At 42.0% G+C, this 17,955-nt stretch overlaps 5 non-coding genes across 5 annotated transcripts; all 5 read left to right on the forward strand.

Annotated features, from left to right (window-relative positions):
• trnap-ugg (transfer RNA proline (anticodon UGG)) lies at positions 1-88 on the forward strand. Its single transcript is given in 2 exon segments — positions 1-36; positions 53-88. It is a non-coding gene; the product is annotated as a tRNA-Pro (tRNA).
• Positions 89-3,133: 3,045 nt separating this feature from the next.
• On the forward strand, positions 3,134-3,221 carry trnap-ugg (transfer RNA proline (anticodon UGG)). The gene is given in 2 exon segments: positions 3,134-3,169; positions 3,186-3,221. It is a non-coding gene; the product is annotated as a tRNA-Pro (tRNA).
• Positions 3,222-6,269: 3,048 nt separating this feature from the next.
• trnap-ugg (transfer RNA proline (anticodon UGG)) lies at positions 6,270-6,357 on the forward strand. Its single transcript is given in 2 exon segments — positions 6,270-6,305; positions 6,322-6,357. It is a non-coding gene; the product is annotated as a tRNA-Pro (tRNA).
• Positions 6,358-12,530: 6,173 nt separating this feature from the next.
• Positions 12,531-12,618, forward strand: trnap-ugg (transfer RNA proline (anticodon UGG)). Its single transcript is given in 2 exon segments — positions 12,531-12,566; positions 12,583-12,618. It is a non-coding gene; the product is annotated as a tRNA-Pro (tRNA).
• A 3,024-nt stretch (positions 12,619-15,642) lies between these two features.
• On the forward strand, positions 15,643-15,730 carry trnap-ugg (transfer RNA proline (anticodon UGG)). Its single transcript is given in 2 exon segments — positions 15,643-15,678; positions 15,695-15,730. It is a non-coding gene; the product is annotated as a tRNA-Pro (tRNA).
• Positions 15,731-17,955: the final 2,225 nt, after the last annotated feature.

Raw genomic sequence — 17,955 nt, forward strand, 5'->3', positions numbered from 1 at the left:
GGCTCGTTGGTCTAGGGGTATGATTCTCGCTTTGGGATTATAATAATTGAAATGCGAGAGGTCCCGGGTTCAAATCCCGGACGAGCCCTGCCAACTTTTAGTCAAAAAACGACTTCTCAGCCGGTCGACATGTGAGAAAACTGACATGTTTCAAATTAAAACGTGTGATTGCACTCCGTTGTTCACACAGCGTCTAAAAATCCTGGAGATTCACAGGAGCAAAGTGAAACTCACCGAACTGAGTAAAGTTCATGTCTCTCAGATGTACTCGGCTCTGCGTATCATTGGACAACCTAAACCCCGGTTTGATTCCGGCAAATACTTGATCAGTGTATCTTCCTTTCTGCACGCATGAGCTCACCTCCAAAGGGATAAGCATACATTCAACGTCAATCTCAAATTCAACTTGAAACAGACTCTGCCCTGAATATGATTGCGTCCTGTTTCTCTCACGCTGAAAAGATGTGAGAAGCTGGCTTTGGATTTAGTCCCTTGGCTGCCGAATTTAAATCATGCAGGAAATCAATCCGGGGTGGCCAAGCTGCCTGGTCTGATTAAAAGGCGTTCAAACCCTACATTCCAGGCATGTTATAGTGTTCTGGCCTCAACATTCGGTTCAACGTATCGGATCATAAGCACCGCTCCCATTGTCTGCTAATGGTTCTGCTGTTCACACTAACACCTCCTCTGGTCCATCCTTTGTTACTTTATTGCCCGCTTACCACCCACTTTGCCTTTTCGCATTGTGCCATTTATTATTCAATCACTCCTACGGTCCACTGTATCACAAGCATTCCCTTTTGTCCTTCCTCGCTGCCTATTTTTTTCCAGGCGCTATTTTCGTGGAAAAATCTGTAAACTTTACATTTTTCTTAAAAGATCGGAATGATCATCTGACTGAACGTGAGCCCGGGAAATTCATCCACAGAATGTTCACGGCCTGCTGAGTTTTACAGAATGCTTTGTTTTTGTTCATTGTGTTTCTGTATCCATTTTCAGGTGATGTGCTGGTCTGCCCGGGGTCATTCTCTGTCTCTACAAAATGGTGTGCTATCAGTATCGGATCATTATCTATCTGTTTAAAAGGAATGTGCTGTCTGTCCCGGATTTCAAATTTCAAATTTCAAAAACTGCCTTTGGAGGGTGCAGAATTTTTAGTTTGTTGGAGTGTTTGTGTAAGTGAGAGAGTGCGTGGAAACGTTCTGCGCGATCTTACTGTGCATTTCATGTCATGGGAGGAAAAATGCATTACATGCAACTTGAAGGCACACTGATTTGATTCAACACGCATTCGGGGACTGCCTGACAGGAGAAGAATCTGCTGTGCGATTTTGCTATTCCACATGTGAAAGAAGGCAAATTATTTAAGTTAGAAACATAGCGATTTTAGCGAGAGCTTGCGGATGGGCTGTGTGACATGATGAGCTCCTTCCCCCTTATTTTCAAATACAAATCAAATCAAGACAAGACAAGACATGACTGACTGACTGACTTTGTTTATATAAATATATGTATCAATATTTATATATGCATATATTTACATACATTCCCTACTTTTTAACTTTCACAATAAATGTGCTTTTTCTGTTCTGCCTGCATTGGCTCTATTACATTTGACCTATTTCACAGCACACGCAGCTTCACTCTGATCCTGCAGAAAAGCACTCGCGACTTTAAAAGATGGGCTTTGTTGCCCACATCTTCCCTCGTGGCTTGTCTTACACCATGGGCTTACTGTGTTTGGGTATTTACTGACTGCACACCCTGATTTCCTGTGGATTTCATGCAGTCGCACAGACTTCGTTTAATCAAAAATATATAGATTAAGAAACAATTATTTATTTATTTCAATCAAATCAAATTAAATTTTTTGCAATAAAATTGTAAATTTATTTATTTTCTTATCATGATAAATATATATATGTTTTGAATTGTCTGTTTGACTGGGTTGGTTTTATTTCCCTCCCTCTTTCCTGCTTGTCTGTCACCTGTGGCTTCAACAACCGTCCCAGTCCCGCGTGCTCATGAGAACCGCGCTCAATCACGCACAACACAATTGCATTCAGGAATGATAGAAATCCCACTTTATTCTTCTGAAAGGCAACTGCTGTCCGTGAAGGGCAATTCTACAGCTGTGTAAGAGGGATGTGCTTCCTGTCTAGGATCATTCGGTGTCTGTTTCAACGGGATGGTTGTCAGTTCCGGTTCATCAATTGCCCCTTTAAAACGTATTTTCTCATTATCCGGATCATCCTGTACATTTAAAAAGGAGTGTGATTATCAGCTGTGAGAACCGAATTGTTAAACTTTTGTGTTTCAAGCTACATTGACTTTGCCTGTGTCCGTGTACATCCATATCGCAGCGCATCTGTTCATTACTCAAAATATGCTCATGTTTTCCGATATCCACTCCTTGATGCAACCCTTGTCCCAAATTTGCTCTCAATATAAAAAACAACAAATTAAGTACCGCCGATAGCGGCCGCGTGGCCTAAAGGATAAGGTGTCTGACTTCGATTGTAACTGTGATCTTATGAGAACATTGCAGGTTCTAGTCCTGCAGCGGTCAGCTATCGCGCCGCGTGAAATTTTATATTCTTTGTTTTGATTCTGCCTCAAAACCAACCATCTCGGACAGTCACTCACCTGAAGTAAAGGAAGGCTGTGTGCTTTAAGAAGCTAATGGTACATTTTCATCACTGTCGATCTGGTTGCACGGGCAAAACAAGCGGTGAAGTAGACTTTCGTGCACATTATCTCTGTTTGAAAGCAAAAAGTAGGGGATGGATGTCTGACTTTGCAGTAAATCGGAGACAAGGTGACTGACAGGTTGAGGCAATGGACTGCTGATCCAGTATGCCCCCAGCTTCGTCGTTATTGTGTTAAACACTTTCCCCTCGTTTTTTTATTCAATCACATTTATCCTCATTGCCAAATTCACCTTTTACTGAAAAGGATGCAACTCGTTGGTGAAGTAATGTCACAAAAAATAATCACTTCATCAAAGGGAAAACATTAGCAGGACGATGGAGAGGGGGACTCATGAGATCGGTCTCTGAGAGTCAGCACAGGCACGATGGGCCGAATAGCAAACTAACGTCAGCAACTGAGAGCTACATTTCTCGCTGTCGGTGGCTCGTTGGTCTAGGGGTATGATTCTCGCTTTGGGATTATAATAATTGAAATGCGAGAGGTCCCGGGTTCAAATCCCGGACGAGCCCTGCCAACTTTTAGTCAAAAAACGACTTCCTGCCAACTTTTAGTCAAAAAACGACTTCTCAGCCGGTCGACATGTGAGAAAACTGATATGTTTCAAATTAAAACGTGTGATTGCACTCCGTTGTTCACACAGCGTCTAAAAATCCTGGAGATTCACAGGAGCAAAGTGAAACTCACCGAACTGAGTAAAATTCATATCTCTCAGATGTACTCGGCTCTGCGTCTCATTGCACAACCTAAACCCCGGTTTGATTCCAGCAAATACTTGATCAGTGTATCTTCCTTTCTGCACGCATGAGCTCACCTCCAAAGGGATAAGCATACATTCAACGTCAATCTCAAATTCAACTTGAAACAGACTCTGCCCTGAATATGATTGCGTCCTGTTTCTCTCGCGCTGAAAATATGTGAGAAGCTGGCTTTGGATTTGGTCCCTTGGCTGCCGAATTTAAATCATGCAGGAAATCAATCCGGGGTGGCCAAGCTGCCAGGTCTGATTAAAAGGCGTTCAAACCCTACATTCCAGGCATGTTATAGTGTTTTGGCCTCAACATTCGGTTCAACGTATCGGATCATAAGCACCGCTCCCATTGTCTGCTAATGGTTCTGCTGTTCACACTAACACCTCCTCTGGTCCATCCTTTGTTACTTTATTGCCCGCTTACCACCCACTTTGCCTTTTCGCATTGTGCCATTTATTATTCAATCACTCCTACGCTCCACTGTATCACAAACATTCCCTTTTGTCCTTCCTCGCTGCCTATTTTTTTCCAGGCGCGATTTTCGTGGAAAAATCTGTAAACTTTACATTTTTCTTAAAAGATCGGAATGATCATCTGACTGAACGTGAGCCCGGGAAATTCATCCACAGAATGTTCACGGCCTGCTGAGTTTTACAGAATGCTTTGTTTTTGTTCATTGTGTTTCTGTATCCCTTTTAAGGTGATGTGCTGGTCTGCCCGGGGTCATTCTCTGTCTCTCCAAAATGGTGTGCTATCAGTATCGGATCATTATCTATCTGTTTAAAAGGAATGTGCTGTCGGTCCCGGATTTCAAATTTCAAATTTCAAAAACTGCCTTTGGAGGGTGCAGAATTTTTAGTTTGTTGGAGTGTTTGTGTAAGTGAGAGAGTGCTTGTAAACGTTCTGCGCGATCTTACTATGCATTACATGCAACTTGAAGCCACACTGATTTGATTCAACACGCATTCGGGGACTGCCTGACAGGAGAAGAATCTGCTGTGGGATTTTGCTATTCCACATGTGAAAGAAGGCAAATTATATAAGTTAGAAACATAGCGATTTTAGCGAGAGCTTGCGGATGGGCTGTGTGACATGATGAGCTCCTTCCCCCTTATTTTGAAATACAAATCAAATCAAGACAAGACAAGACATGACTGACTGACTGACTTTGTTTATATAAATATATGTATCAATATTTATATATGCATATAGTTACATACATTCCCTACTTTTTAACTTTCACAATAAATGTGCTTTTTCTGTTCTGCCTGCATTGGCTCTATTACATTTGACCTATTTCACAGCACACGCAGCTTCACTCTGATCCTGCAGAAAAGCACTCGCGACTTTAAAAGATGGGCTTTGTTGCCCACATCTTCCCTCGTGGCTTGTCTTACACCATGGGCTTACTGTGTTTGGGTATTTACTGACTGCACACCCTGATTTGCAGTGGATTTCATGCAGTCGCACAGACTTCGTTCAATCAAAAATATATAGATTAAGAAACAATTATTTATTTATTTCAATCAAATCAAATTAAATTTTTTGCAATAAAATTGTAAATTTATTTATTTTCTTATCATGATAAATATATATATGTTTTGAATTGTCTGTTTGACTGGGTTGGTTTTATTTCCCTCCCTCTTTCCTGCTTGTCTGTCACCTGTGGCTTCAACAACCGTCCCAGTCCCGCGTGCTCATGAGAACCGCGCTCAAACACGCACAACACAATTGCATTCAGGAATGATAGAAATCCCACTTTATTCTTCTGAAAGGCAACTGCTGTCCGTGAAGGGCAATTCTACAGCTGTGTAAGAGGGATGTGCTTCCTGTCTAGGATCATTCGGTGTCTGTTTCAACGGGATGGTTGTCAGTTCCGGTTCATCAATTGCCCCTTTAAAACGTATTTTCTCATTATCCGGATCATCCTGTACATTTAAAAAGGAGTGTGATTATCAGCTGTGAGAACCGAATTGTTAAACTTTTGTGTTTCAAGCTACATTGACTTTGCCTGTGTCCGTGTACATCCATATCGCAGCGCATCTGTTCATTACTCAAAATATGCTCATGTTTTTCGATATCCACTCCTTGATGCAACCCTTGTCCCAAATTTGCTCTCAATATAAAAAACAACAAATTAAGTACCACCGATAGCGGCCGCGTGGCCTAAAGGATAAGGTGTCTGACTTCGATTGTAACTGTGATCTTATGAGAACATTGCAGGTTCTAGTCCTGCAGCGGTCAGCTATCGCGCCGCGTGAAATTTTATATTCTTTGTTTTGATTCTGCCTCAAAACCAACCATCTCGGACAGTCACTCACCTGAAGTAAAGGAAGGCTGTGTGCTTTAAGAAGCTAATGGTACATTTTCATCACTGTCGATCTGGTTGCACGGGCAAAACAAGCGGTGAAGTAGACTTTCGTGCACATTATCTCTGTTTGAAAGCAAAAAGTAGGGGATGGATGTCTGACTTTGCAGTAAATCGGAGACAAGGTGACTGACAGGTTGAGGCAATGGACTGCTGATCCAGTATGCCCCCAGCTTCGTCGTTATTGTGTTAAACACTTTCCCCTCGTTTTTTTATTCAATCACATTTATCCTCATTGCCAAATTCACCTTTTACTGAAAAGGATGCAACTCGTTGGTGAAGTAATGTCACAAAAAATAATCACTTCATCAAAGGGAAAACATTAGCAGGACGATGGAGAGGGGGACTCATGAGATCGGTCTCTGAGAGTCAGCACAGGCACGATGGGCCGAATAGCAAACTAACGTCAGCAACTGAGAGCAACATTTCTCGCTGTCGGTGGCTCGTTGGTCTAGGGGTATGATTCTCGCTTTGGGATTATAATAATTGAAATGCGAGAGGTCCCGGGTTCAAATCCCGGACGAGCCCTGCCAACTTTTAGTCAAAAAACGACTTCCTGCCAACTTTTCGTCAAAAAACGACTTCTCAGCCGGTCGACATGTGAGAAAACTGATATGTTTCAAATTAAAACGTGTGATTGCACTCCGTTGTTCACACAGCGTCTAAAAATCCTGGAGATTCACAGGAGCAAAGTGAAACTCACCGAACTGAGTAAAATTCATATCTCTCAGATGTACTCGGCTCTGCGTCTCATTGGACAACCTAAACCCTGGTTTGATTCCGGCAAATACTTGATCAGTGTATCTTCCTTTCTGCACGCATGAGCTCACCTCCAAAGGGATAAGCATACATTCAACGTCAATCTCAAATTCAACTTGAAACAGACTCTGCCCTGAATATGATTGCGTCCTGTTTCTCTCGCGCTGAAAATATGTGAGAAGCTGGCTTTGGATTTGGTCCCTTGGCTGCCGAATTTAAATCATGCAGGAAATCAATCCGGGGTGGCCAAGCTGCCAGGTCTGATTAAAAGGCGTTCAAACCCTACATTCCAGGCATGTTATAGTGTTCTGGCCTCAACATTCGGTTCAACGTATCGGATCATAAGCACCGCTCCCATTGTCTGCTAATGGTTCTGCTGTTCACACTAACACCTCCTCTGGTCCATCCTTTGTTACTTTATTGCCCGCTTACCACCCACTTTGCCTTTTCGCATTGTGCCATTTATTATTCAATCACTCCTACGCTCCACTGTATCACAAACATTCCCTTTTGTCCTTCCTCGCTGCCTATTTTTTTCCAGGCGCGATTTTCGTGGAAAAATCTGTAAACTTTACATTTTTCTTAAAAGATCGGAATGATCATCTGACTGAACGTGAGCCCGGGAAATTCATCCACAGAATGTTCACGGCCTGCTGAGTTTTACAGAATGCTTTGTTTTTGTTCATTGTGTTTCTGTATCCCTTTTAAGGTGATGTGCTGGTCTGCCCGGGGTCATTCTCTGTCTCTCCAAAATGGTGTGCTATCAGTATCGGATCATTATCTATCTGTTTAAAAGGAATGTGCTGTCGGTCCCGGATTTCAAATTTCAAATTTCAAAAACTGCCTTTGGAGGGTGCAGAATTTTTAGTTTGTTGGAGTCTTTGTGTAAGTGAGAGAGTGCTTGGAAACGTTCTGCGCGATCTTACTATGCATTACATGCAACTTGAAGCCACACTGATTTGATTCAACACGCATTCGGGGACTGCCTGACAGGAGAAGAATCTGCTGTGGGATTTTGCTATTCCACATGTGAAAGAAGGCAAATTATATAAGTTAGAAACATAGCGATTTTAGCGAGAGCTTGCGGATGGGCTGTGTGACATGATGAGCTCCTTCCCCCTTATTTTCAAATACAAATCAAATCAAGACAAGACAAGACATGACTGACTGACTGACTTTGTTTATATAAATATATGTATCAATATTTATATATGCATATATTTACATACATTCCCTACTTTTTAACTTTCACAATAAATGTGCTTTTTCTGTTCTGCCTGCATTGGCTCTATTACATTTGACCTATTTCACAGCACACGCAGCTTCACTCTGATCCTGCAGAAAAGCACTCGCGACTTTAAAAGATGGGCTTTGTTGCCCACATCTTCCCTCGTGGCTTGTCTTACACCATGGGCTTACTGTGTTTGGGTATTTACTGACTGCACACCCTGATTTGCAGTGGATTTCATGCAGTCGCACAGACTTCGTTCAATCAAAAATATATAGATTAAGAAACAATTTTTTATTTATTTCAATCAAATCAAATTCAATTTTTTGCAATAAAATTGTAAATTTATTTATTTTCTTATTATGATAAATATATATATGTTTTAAATTGTCTGGGTTGGTTTTATTTCCCTCCCTATTTCCTGCTTGTCTATCACCTGTGGCTTCAACAACCGTCCCAGTCCCGCGTGCTCATGAGAACCGCGCTCAATCACGCACAACACAATTGCATTCAGGAATGATGGAAATCCCACTTTATTCTTCTGAAAGGCAACTGCTGTCCGTGAACGGCAATTCTACAGCTGTGCAAGACGGATGTGCTTCCTGTCCAGGATCATTCTGTGTCTGTTTCAACGGGATGGTTGTCAGTTCCGGTTCATCAATTGCCCCTTTTAAACGTATTTTCTCATTATCCGGATCATCCTGTACAATTAAAAAGGAGTGTGATTATCAGCTGTGAGAACCGAATTGTTAAACTTTTGTGTTTCAAGCTACATTGACTTTGCCTGTGTCCGTGCACATCCATACCGCAGCGCATCTGTTCATTACTCAAAATATGCTCATGTTTTCCGATATCCACTCCTTGATGCAACCCTTGTCCCAAATTTGCTCTCAATATAAAAAACAACAAATTAAGTACCGCCGATAGCGGCCGCGTGGCCTAAATGATAAGGTGTCTGACTTCGATTGTAACTGTTATCTTATGAGAAGATTGCAGGTTCTAGTCCTGCAGCGGTCAGCTATCGCGCCGCGTGAAATTTTATATTCTTTGTTTTGATTCTGCCTCAAAACCAACCATCTCGGACAGTCACTCACCTGAAGTAAAGGAAGTCTGTGTGCTTTAAGAAGCTAATGGTACATTTTCATCACTGTCGATCTGGTTGCACGGGCAAAACAAGCGGTGAAGTAGACTTTCGTGCACATTATCACTGTTTGAAAGCAAAAAGTAGGGGATGGATGTCTGACTTTGCAGTAAATCGGAGACAAGGTGACTGACAGGTTGAGGCAATGGACTGCTGATCCAGTATGCCCCCAGCTTCGTCGTTATTGTGTTAAACACTTTCCCCTCGTTTTTTTATTCAATCACATTTATCCTCATTGCCAAATTCACCTTTTACTGAAAAGGATGCAACTCGTTGTTGAAGTAATGTCACAAAAAATAATCACTTCATCAAATGGAAAACATTAGCAGGACGATGGAGAGGGGGACTCATGAGATCGGTCTCTGAGAGTCAGCACAGGCACGATGGGCCGAATAGCAAACTAACGTCAGCAATTGAGAGCTACGTTTCTCACTGTCGGTGGCTCTTTGGTCTAGGGGTATGATTCTCGCTTTGGGATTATAATAATTGAAATGCGAGAGGTCCCGGGTTCAAATCCCGGACGAGCCCTGCCAACTTTTAGTCAAAAAACGACTTCTCAGCCGGTCGACATGTGAGAAAACTGACATGTTTCAAATTAAAACGTGTGATTGCACTCCGTTGTTCACACAGCGTCTAAAAATCCTGGAGATTCACAGGAGCAAAGTGAAACTCACCGAACTGAGTAAAGTTCATGTCTCTCAGATGTACTCGGCTCTGCGTATCATTGGACAACCTAAACCCCGGTTTGATTCCGGCAAATACTTGATCAGTGTATCTTCCTTTCTGCACGCATGAGCTCACCTCCAAAGGGATAAGCATACATTCAACGTCAATCTCAAATTCAACTTGAAACAGACTCTGCCCTGAATATGATTGCGTCCAGTTTCTCTCGCGCTGAAAAGATGTGAGAAGCTGGCTTTGGATTTAGTCCCTTGGCTGCCGAATTTAAATCATGCAGGAAATCAATCCGGGGTGGCCAAGCTGCCTGGTCTGATTAAAAGGCGTTCAAACCCTACATTCCAGGCATGTTATAGTGTTCTGGCCTCAACATTCGGTTCAACGTATCGGATCATAAGCACCGCTCCCATTGTCTGCTAATGGTTCTGCTGTTCACACTAACACCTCCTCTGGTCCATCCTTTGTTACTTTATTGCCCGCTTACCACCCACTTTGCCTTTTCGCATTGTGCCATTTATTATTCAATCACTCCTACGGTCCACTGTATCACAAGCATTCCCTTTTGTCCTTCCTCGCTGCCTATTTTTTTCCAGGCGCTATTTTCGTGGAAAAATCTGTAAACTTTACATTTTTCTTAAAAGATCGGAATAATCATCTGACTGAACGTGAGCCCGGGAAATTCATCCACAGAATGTTCACGGCCTGCTGAGTTTTACAGAATGCTTTGTTTTTGTTCATTGTGTTTCTGTATCCCTTTTAAGGTGATGTGCTGGTCTGCCCGGGGTCATTCTCTGTCTCTACAAAATGGTGTGCTATCAGTATCGGATCATTATCTATCTGTTTAAAAGGAATGTGCTGTCTGTCCCGGATTTCAAATTTCAAATTTCAAAAACTGCCTTTGGAGGGTGCAGAATTTTTAGTTTGTTGGAGTGTTTGTGTAAGTGAGAGAGTGCGTGGAAACGTTCTGCGCGATCTTACTGTGCATTTCATGTCATGGGAGGAAAAATGCATTACATGCAACTTGAAGCCACACTGATTTGATTCAACACGCATTCGGGGACTGCCTGAGAGGAGAAGAATCTGCTGTGGGATTTTGCTATTCCACATGTGAAAGAAGGCAAATTATATAAGTTAGAAACATAGCGATTTTAGCGAGAGCTTGCGGATGGGCTGTGTGACATGATGAGCTCCTTCCCCCTTATTTTCAAATACAAATCAAATCAAGACAAGACAAGACATGACTGACTGACTGATTTTGTTTATATAAATATATGTATCAATATTTATATATGCATATATTTACATACATTCCCTACTTTTTAACTTTCACAATAAATGTGCTTTTTCTGTTCTGCCTGCATTGGCTCTATTACATTTGACCTATTTCACAGCACACGCAGCTTCACTCTGATCCTGCAGAAAAGCACTCGTGACTTTAAAAGATGAGCTTTGTTGCCCACATCTTCCCTCGTGGCTTGTCTTACACCATGGGCTTACTGTGTTTGGGTATTTACTGACTGCACACCCTGATTTCCAGTGGATTTCATGCAGTCGCACAGACTTCGTTCAATCAAAAATATATAGATTAAGAAACAATTATTTATTTATTTCAATCAAATCAAATTAAATTTTTTGCAATAAAATTGTAAATTTATTTATTTTCTTATTATGATAAATATATATATGTTTTAAATTGTCTGTTTGTCTGGGTTGGTTTTATTTCCCTTCCTATTTCCTGCTTGTCTATCACCTGTGTCTTCAACAACCGTCCCAGTCCCGCGTGCTCATGAGAACCGCGCTCAATCACGCACAACACAATTGCATTCAGGAATGATGGAAATCCCACTTTATTCTTCTGAAAGGCAACTGCTGTCCGTGAACGGCAATTCTACAGCTGTGTAAGAGGGATGTGCTTCCTGTCGAGGATCATTCGGTGTCTGTTTCAACGGGATGGTTGTCAGTTCCGGTTCATAAATTGCCCCTTTAAAACGTATTTTCTCATTATCCGGATCATCCTGTACATTTAAAAAGGAGTGTGATTATCAGCTGTGAGAACCGAATTGTTAAACTTTTGTGTTTCAAGCTACATTGACTTTGCCTGTGTCCGTGTACATCCATATCGCAGCGCATCTGTTCATTACTCAAAATATGCTCATGTTTTCCGATATCCACTCCTTGATGCAACCCTTGTCCCAAATTTGCTCTCAATATAAAAAACAACAAATTAAGTACCGCCGATAGCGGCCGCGTGGCCTAAAGGATAAGGTGTCTGACTTCGATTGTAACTGTTATCTTATGAGAAGATTGCAGGTTCTAGTCCTGCAGCGGTCAGCTATCGCGCCGCGTGAAATTTTATATTCTTTGTTTTGATTCTGCCTCAAAACCAACCATCTCGGACAGTCACTCACCTGAAGTAAAGGAAGGCTGTGTGCTTTAAGAAGCTAATGGTACATTTTCATCACTGTCGATCTGGTTGCACGGGCAAAACAAGCGGTGAAGTAGACTTTCGTGCACATTATCACTGTTTGAAAGCAAAAAGTAGGGGATGGATGTCTGACTTTGCAGTAAATCGGAGACAAGGTGACTGACAGGTTGAGGCAATGGACTGCTGATCCAGTATGCCCCCAGCTTCGTCGTTATTGTGTTAAACACTTTCCCCTCGTTTTTTTATTCAATCACATTTATCCTCATTGCCAAATTCACCTTTTACTGAAAAGGATGCAACTCGTTGTTGAAGTAATGTCACAAAAAATAATCACTTCATCAAATGGAAAACATTAGCAGGACGATGGAGAGGGGGACTCATGAGATCGGTCTGTGAGAGTCAGCACAGGCACGATGGGCCGAATAGCAAACTAACGTCAGCAACTGAGAGCTACGTTTCTCACTGTCGGTGGCTCGTTGGTCTAGGGGTATGATTCTCGCTTTGGGATTATAATAATTGAAATGCGAGAGGTCCCGGGTTCAAATCCCGGACGAGCCCTGCCAACTTTTAGTCAAAAAACGACTTCTCAGCCGGTCGACATGTGAGAAAACTGACATGTTTCAAATTAAAACGTGTGATTGCACTCCGTTGTTCACACAGCGTCTAAAAATCCTGGAGATTCACAGGAGCAAAGTGAAACTCACCGAACTGAGTAAAGTTCATGTCTCTCAGATGTACTCGGCTCTGCGTATCATTGGACAACCTAAACCCCGGTTTGATTCCGGCAAATACTTGATCAGTGTATCTTCCTTTCTGCACGCATGAGCTCACCTCCAAAGGGATAAGCATACATTCAACGTCAATCTCAAATTCAACTTGAAACAGACTCTGCCCTGAATATGATTGCGTCCTGTTTCTCTCGCGCTGAAAAGATGTGAGAAGCTGGCTGCCGAATTTAAATCATGCAGGAAATCAATCCGGGTTGGCCAAGCTGCCTGGTCTGATTAAAAGGCGTTCAAACCCTACATTCCAGGCATGTTATAGTGTTCTGGCCTCAACATTCGGTTCAACGTATCGGATCATAAGCACCGCTCCCATTGTCTGCTAATGGTTCTGCTGTTCACACTAACACCTCCTCTGGTCCATCCTTTGTTACTTTATTGCCCGCTTACCACCCACTTTGCCTTTTCGCATTGTGCCATTTATTATTCAATCACTCCTACGCTCCACTGTATCACAAGCATTCCCTTTTGTCCTTCCTCGCTGCCTATTTTTTTCCAGGCGCTATTTTCGTGGAAAAATCTGTAAACTTTACATTTTTCTTAAAAGATCGGAATGATCATCTGACTGAACGTGAGCCCGGGAAATTCATCCACAGAATGTTCACGGCCTGCTGAGTTTTACAGAATGCTTTGTTTTTGTTCATTGTGTTTCTGTATCCATTTTAAGGTGATGTGCTGGTCTGCCCGGGGTCATTCTCTGTCTCTACAAAATGGTGTGCTATCAGTATCGGATCATTATCTATCTGTTTAAAAGGAATGTGCTGTCTGTCCCGGATTTCAAATTTCAAATTTCAAAAACTGCCTTTGGAGGGTGCAGAATTTTTAGTTTGTTGGAGTGTGTGTGTAAGTGAGAGAGTGCGTGGAAACGTTCTGCGCGATCTTACTGTGCATTTCATGTCATGGGAGGAAAAATGCATTACATGCAACTTGAAGCCACACTGATTTGATTCAACACGCATTCGGGGACTGCCTGACAGGAGAAGAATCTGCCGTGGGATTTTGCTATTCCACATGTGAAAGAAGGCAAATTATATAAGTTAGAAACATAGCGATTTTAGCGAGAGCTTGCGGATGCGCTGTGTGACATGATGAGCTCCTTCCCCCTTATTTTCAAATACAAATCAAATCAAGACAAGACAAGACATGACTGACTGACTGACTTTGTTTATATAAATATATGTATCAATATTTATATATGCATATATTTACATACATTCCCTACTTTTTAACTTTGACAATAAATGTGCTTTTCTGTTCTGCCTGCATTGGCTCTATTACATTTGACCTCTTTCACAGCACACGCAGCTTCTGTCTGATCCTGCAGAAAAGCACTCGCGACTTTAAAAGATGGACTTTGTTGCCCACATCTTCCCTCGTGGCTTGTCTTACACCATGGGTTTACTGTGTTTGGGTATTTACTGACTGCACACCCTGATTTCCAGTGGATTTCATGCAGTCGCACAGACTTCGTTCAATCAAAAATATATAGATTAAGAAACAATTATTTATTTATTTCAATCAAATCAAATTTAATTTTTTGCAATAAAATTGTAAATTTATTTATTTTCTTATTGTGATAAATATATATACGTTTTAAATTGTCTGTTTGTCTGGGTTGGTTTTATTTCCCTCCCTCTTTCCTGCTTGTCTATCACCTGTGGCTTCAACAACCGTCCCAGTCCCGCGTGCTCATGAGAACCGCGCTCAATTACGCACAACACAATTGCATTCAGGAATGATGGAAATCCCACTTTATTCTTCTGAAAGGCAACTGCTGTCCGTGACCGGCAATTCTACAGCTGTGTAAGACGGATGTGCTTCCTGTCCAGCATCATTCGTTGTCTGTTTCTACGGGATGGTTGTCAGTTCCGGTTCATCAATTGCCCCTTTAAAACGTATTTTCTCATTATCCGGATCATCCTGTACAATTAAAAAAGAGTGTGATTATCAGCTGTGAGAACCGAATTGTTAAACGTTTGTGTTTCAAGCTACATTGACTTTGCCTGTGTCCGTGTACATCCATATCGCAGCGCATCTGTTCATTACTCAAAATATGCTCATGTTTTCCGATATCCACTCCTTGATGCAACCCTTGTCCCAAATTTGCTCTCAATATGAAAAACAACAAATTAAGTACCGCCGATAGCGGCCGCGTGGCCTAAAGGATAAGGTGTCTGACTTCGATTGTAACTGTGATCTTATGAGAAGATTGCAGGTTCTAGTCCTGCAGCGGTCAGCTATCGCGCCGCGTGAAATTTTATATTCTTTGTTTTGATTCTGCCTCAAAACCAACCATCTCGGACAGTCACTCACCTGAAGTAAAGGAAGGCTGTGTGCTTTAAGAAGCTAATGGTACATTTTCATCACTGTCGATCTGGTTGCACGGGCAAAACAAGCGGTGAAGTAGACTTTCGTGCACATTATCTCTGTTTGAAAGCAAAAAGTAGGGGATGGATGTCTGACTTTGCAGTAAATCGGAGACAAGGTGACTGACAGGTTGAGGCAATGGACTGCTGATCCCGTATGCACCCAGCTTCGTCGTTATTGTGTTAAACATTTTCCCCTAGTTTTTTTATTCAATCACATTTATCCTCATTGCCAAATTCACCTTTTACTGAAAAGGATGCAGCTCGTTGGTGAAGTAATGTCACAATAAATAATCACTTCATCAAAGGGACAACACGAGCAGGACGATGGAAAGGGGGACTCATGAGATCGGTCTCTGAGAGTCAGCACAGGCACGATGGGCCGAATAGCAAACTAACGTCAGAAACTGAGAGCTACGTCCTTCACTGTCGGCGGCTCGTTGGTCTAGGGGTATGATTCTCGCTTTGGGATCATAATAATTGAAATGCGAGAGGTCCCGGGTTCAAATCCCGGACGAGCCCTGCCAACTTTTAGTCAAAAAACGACTTCTCAGCCGGTCGACATGTGAGAAAACTGACATGTTTCAAATTAAAACGTGTGATTGCACTCCTTTGTTCACACAGCGTCTAAAAATCCTGGAGATTCACAGGAGCAAAGTGAAACTCACCGAACTGAGTCAAGTTCATGTCTCTCAGATGTACTCGGCTCTGCGTCTCATTGGACAACCTAAACCCCGGTTTGATTCCGGTAAATACTTGATCAGTGTATCTTCCTTTCTGCACGCATCAGCTCACCTCCAAAGGGATAAGCATACATTCAACGTCAATCTCAAATTCAACTTGAAACAGACTCTGCCCTGAATATGATTGCGTCCTGTTTCTCTCGCGCTGAAAAGATGTGAGAAGCTGGCTTTGGATTTAGTCCCTTGGCTGCCGAATTTAAATCATGCAGGAAATCAATCCGGGGTGGCCAAGCTGCCTGGTCTGATTAAAAGGCGTTCAAACCCTACATTCCAGGCATGTTATAGTGTTCTGGCCTCAACATTCGGTTCAACGTATCGGATCATAAGCACCGCTCCCATTGTCTGCTAATGGTTCTGCTGTTCACACTAACACCTCCTCTTGTCCATCCTTTGTTACTTTATTGCCCGCTTACCACCCACTTTGCCTTTTCGCATTGTGCCATTTATTATTCAATCACTCCTACGCTCCACTGTATCACAAGCATTCCCTTTTGTCCTTCCTCGCTGCCTATTTTTTTCCAGGCGCTATTTTCGTGGAAAAATCTGTAAACTTTACATTTTTCTTAAAAGATCGGAATGATCATCTGACTGAACGTGAGCCCGGGAAATTCATCCACAGAATGTTCACGGCCTGCTGGATTTTACAGAATGCTTTGTTTTTGTTCATTGTGTTTCTGTATCCATTTTAAGGTGATGTGCTGGTCTGCCCGGGGTCATTCTCTGTCTCTACAAAATGGTGTGCTATCAGTATCGGATCATTATCTATCTGTTTAAAAGGAATGTGCTGTCTGTCCCGGATTTCAAATTTCAAATTTCAAAAACTGCCTTTGGAGGGTGCAGAATTTTTAGTTTGTTGGAGTGTGTGTGTAAGTGAGAGAGTGCGTGGAAACGTTCTGCGCGATCTTACTGTGCATTTCATGTCATGGGAGGAAAAATGCATTACATGCAACTTGAAGCCACACTGATTTGATTCAACACGCATTCGGGGACTGCCTGACAGGAGAAGAATCTGCCGTGGGATTTTGCTATTCCACATGTGAAAGAAGGCAAATTATATAAGTTAGAAACATAGCGATTTTAGCGAGAGCTGTGTGACATGATGAGCTCCTTCCCCCTTATTTTCAAATACAAATCAAATCAAGACAAGACAAGCCATGACTGACTGACTGACTTTGTTTATATAAATATATGTATCAATATTTATATATGCATATATTTACATACATTCCCTACTTTTTAACTTTGACTATAAATGTGCTTTTCTGTTCTGCCTGCATTGGCTCTATTACATTTGACCTCTTTCACAGCACACGCAGCTTCTGTCTGATCCTGCAGAAAAGCAATCGCGACTTTAAAAGATGGCCTTTGTTGCCCACATCTTCCCTTGTGGCTTGTCTTACACCATGGGCTTACTGTGTTTGGGTATTTACTGACTGCACACCCTGATTTGCAGTGGATTTCATGCAGTCGCACAGACTTCGTTCAATCAAAAATATATAGATTAAGAAACAATTTTGTATTTATTTCAATCAAATCAAATTCAATTTTTTGCAATAAAATTGTAAATGTATTTATTTTCTTATTGTGATAAATATATATATGTTTTAAATTGTCTGTTTGTCTGGGTTGGTTTTATTTCCCTCCCTCTTTCCTGCTTGTCTATCACCTGTGGCTTCAACAACCGTCCCAGTCCCGCGTGCTCATGAGAACCGCGCTCAATCACGCACAACACAATTGCATTCAGGAATGATGGAAATACCACTTTATTCTTCTGAAAGGCAACTGCTGTCCGTGAACGGCAATTCTACAGCTGTGTAAGACGGATGTGCTTCCTGTCCAGGATCATTCGGTGTCTGTTTCAACGGGATGGTTGTCAGTTCCGGTTCATCAATTGCCCCTTTAAAACGTATTTTCTCATTATCCGGATCATCCTGTACAATTAAAAAAGAGTGTGATTATCAGCTGTGAGAACCGAATTGTTAAACGTTTGTGTTTCAAGCTACA

Source organism: Pristiophorus japonicus, unplaced genomic scaffold, assembly GCF_044704955.1.
Source record: "Pristiophorus japonicus isolate sPriJap1 unplaced genomic scaffold, sPriJap1.hap1 HAP1_SCAFFOLD_61, whole genome shotgun sequence".
Classification (NCBI taxonomy): Eukaryota; Metazoa; Chordata; class Chondrichthyes; family Pristiophoridae; genus Pristiophorus; species Pristiophorus japonicus.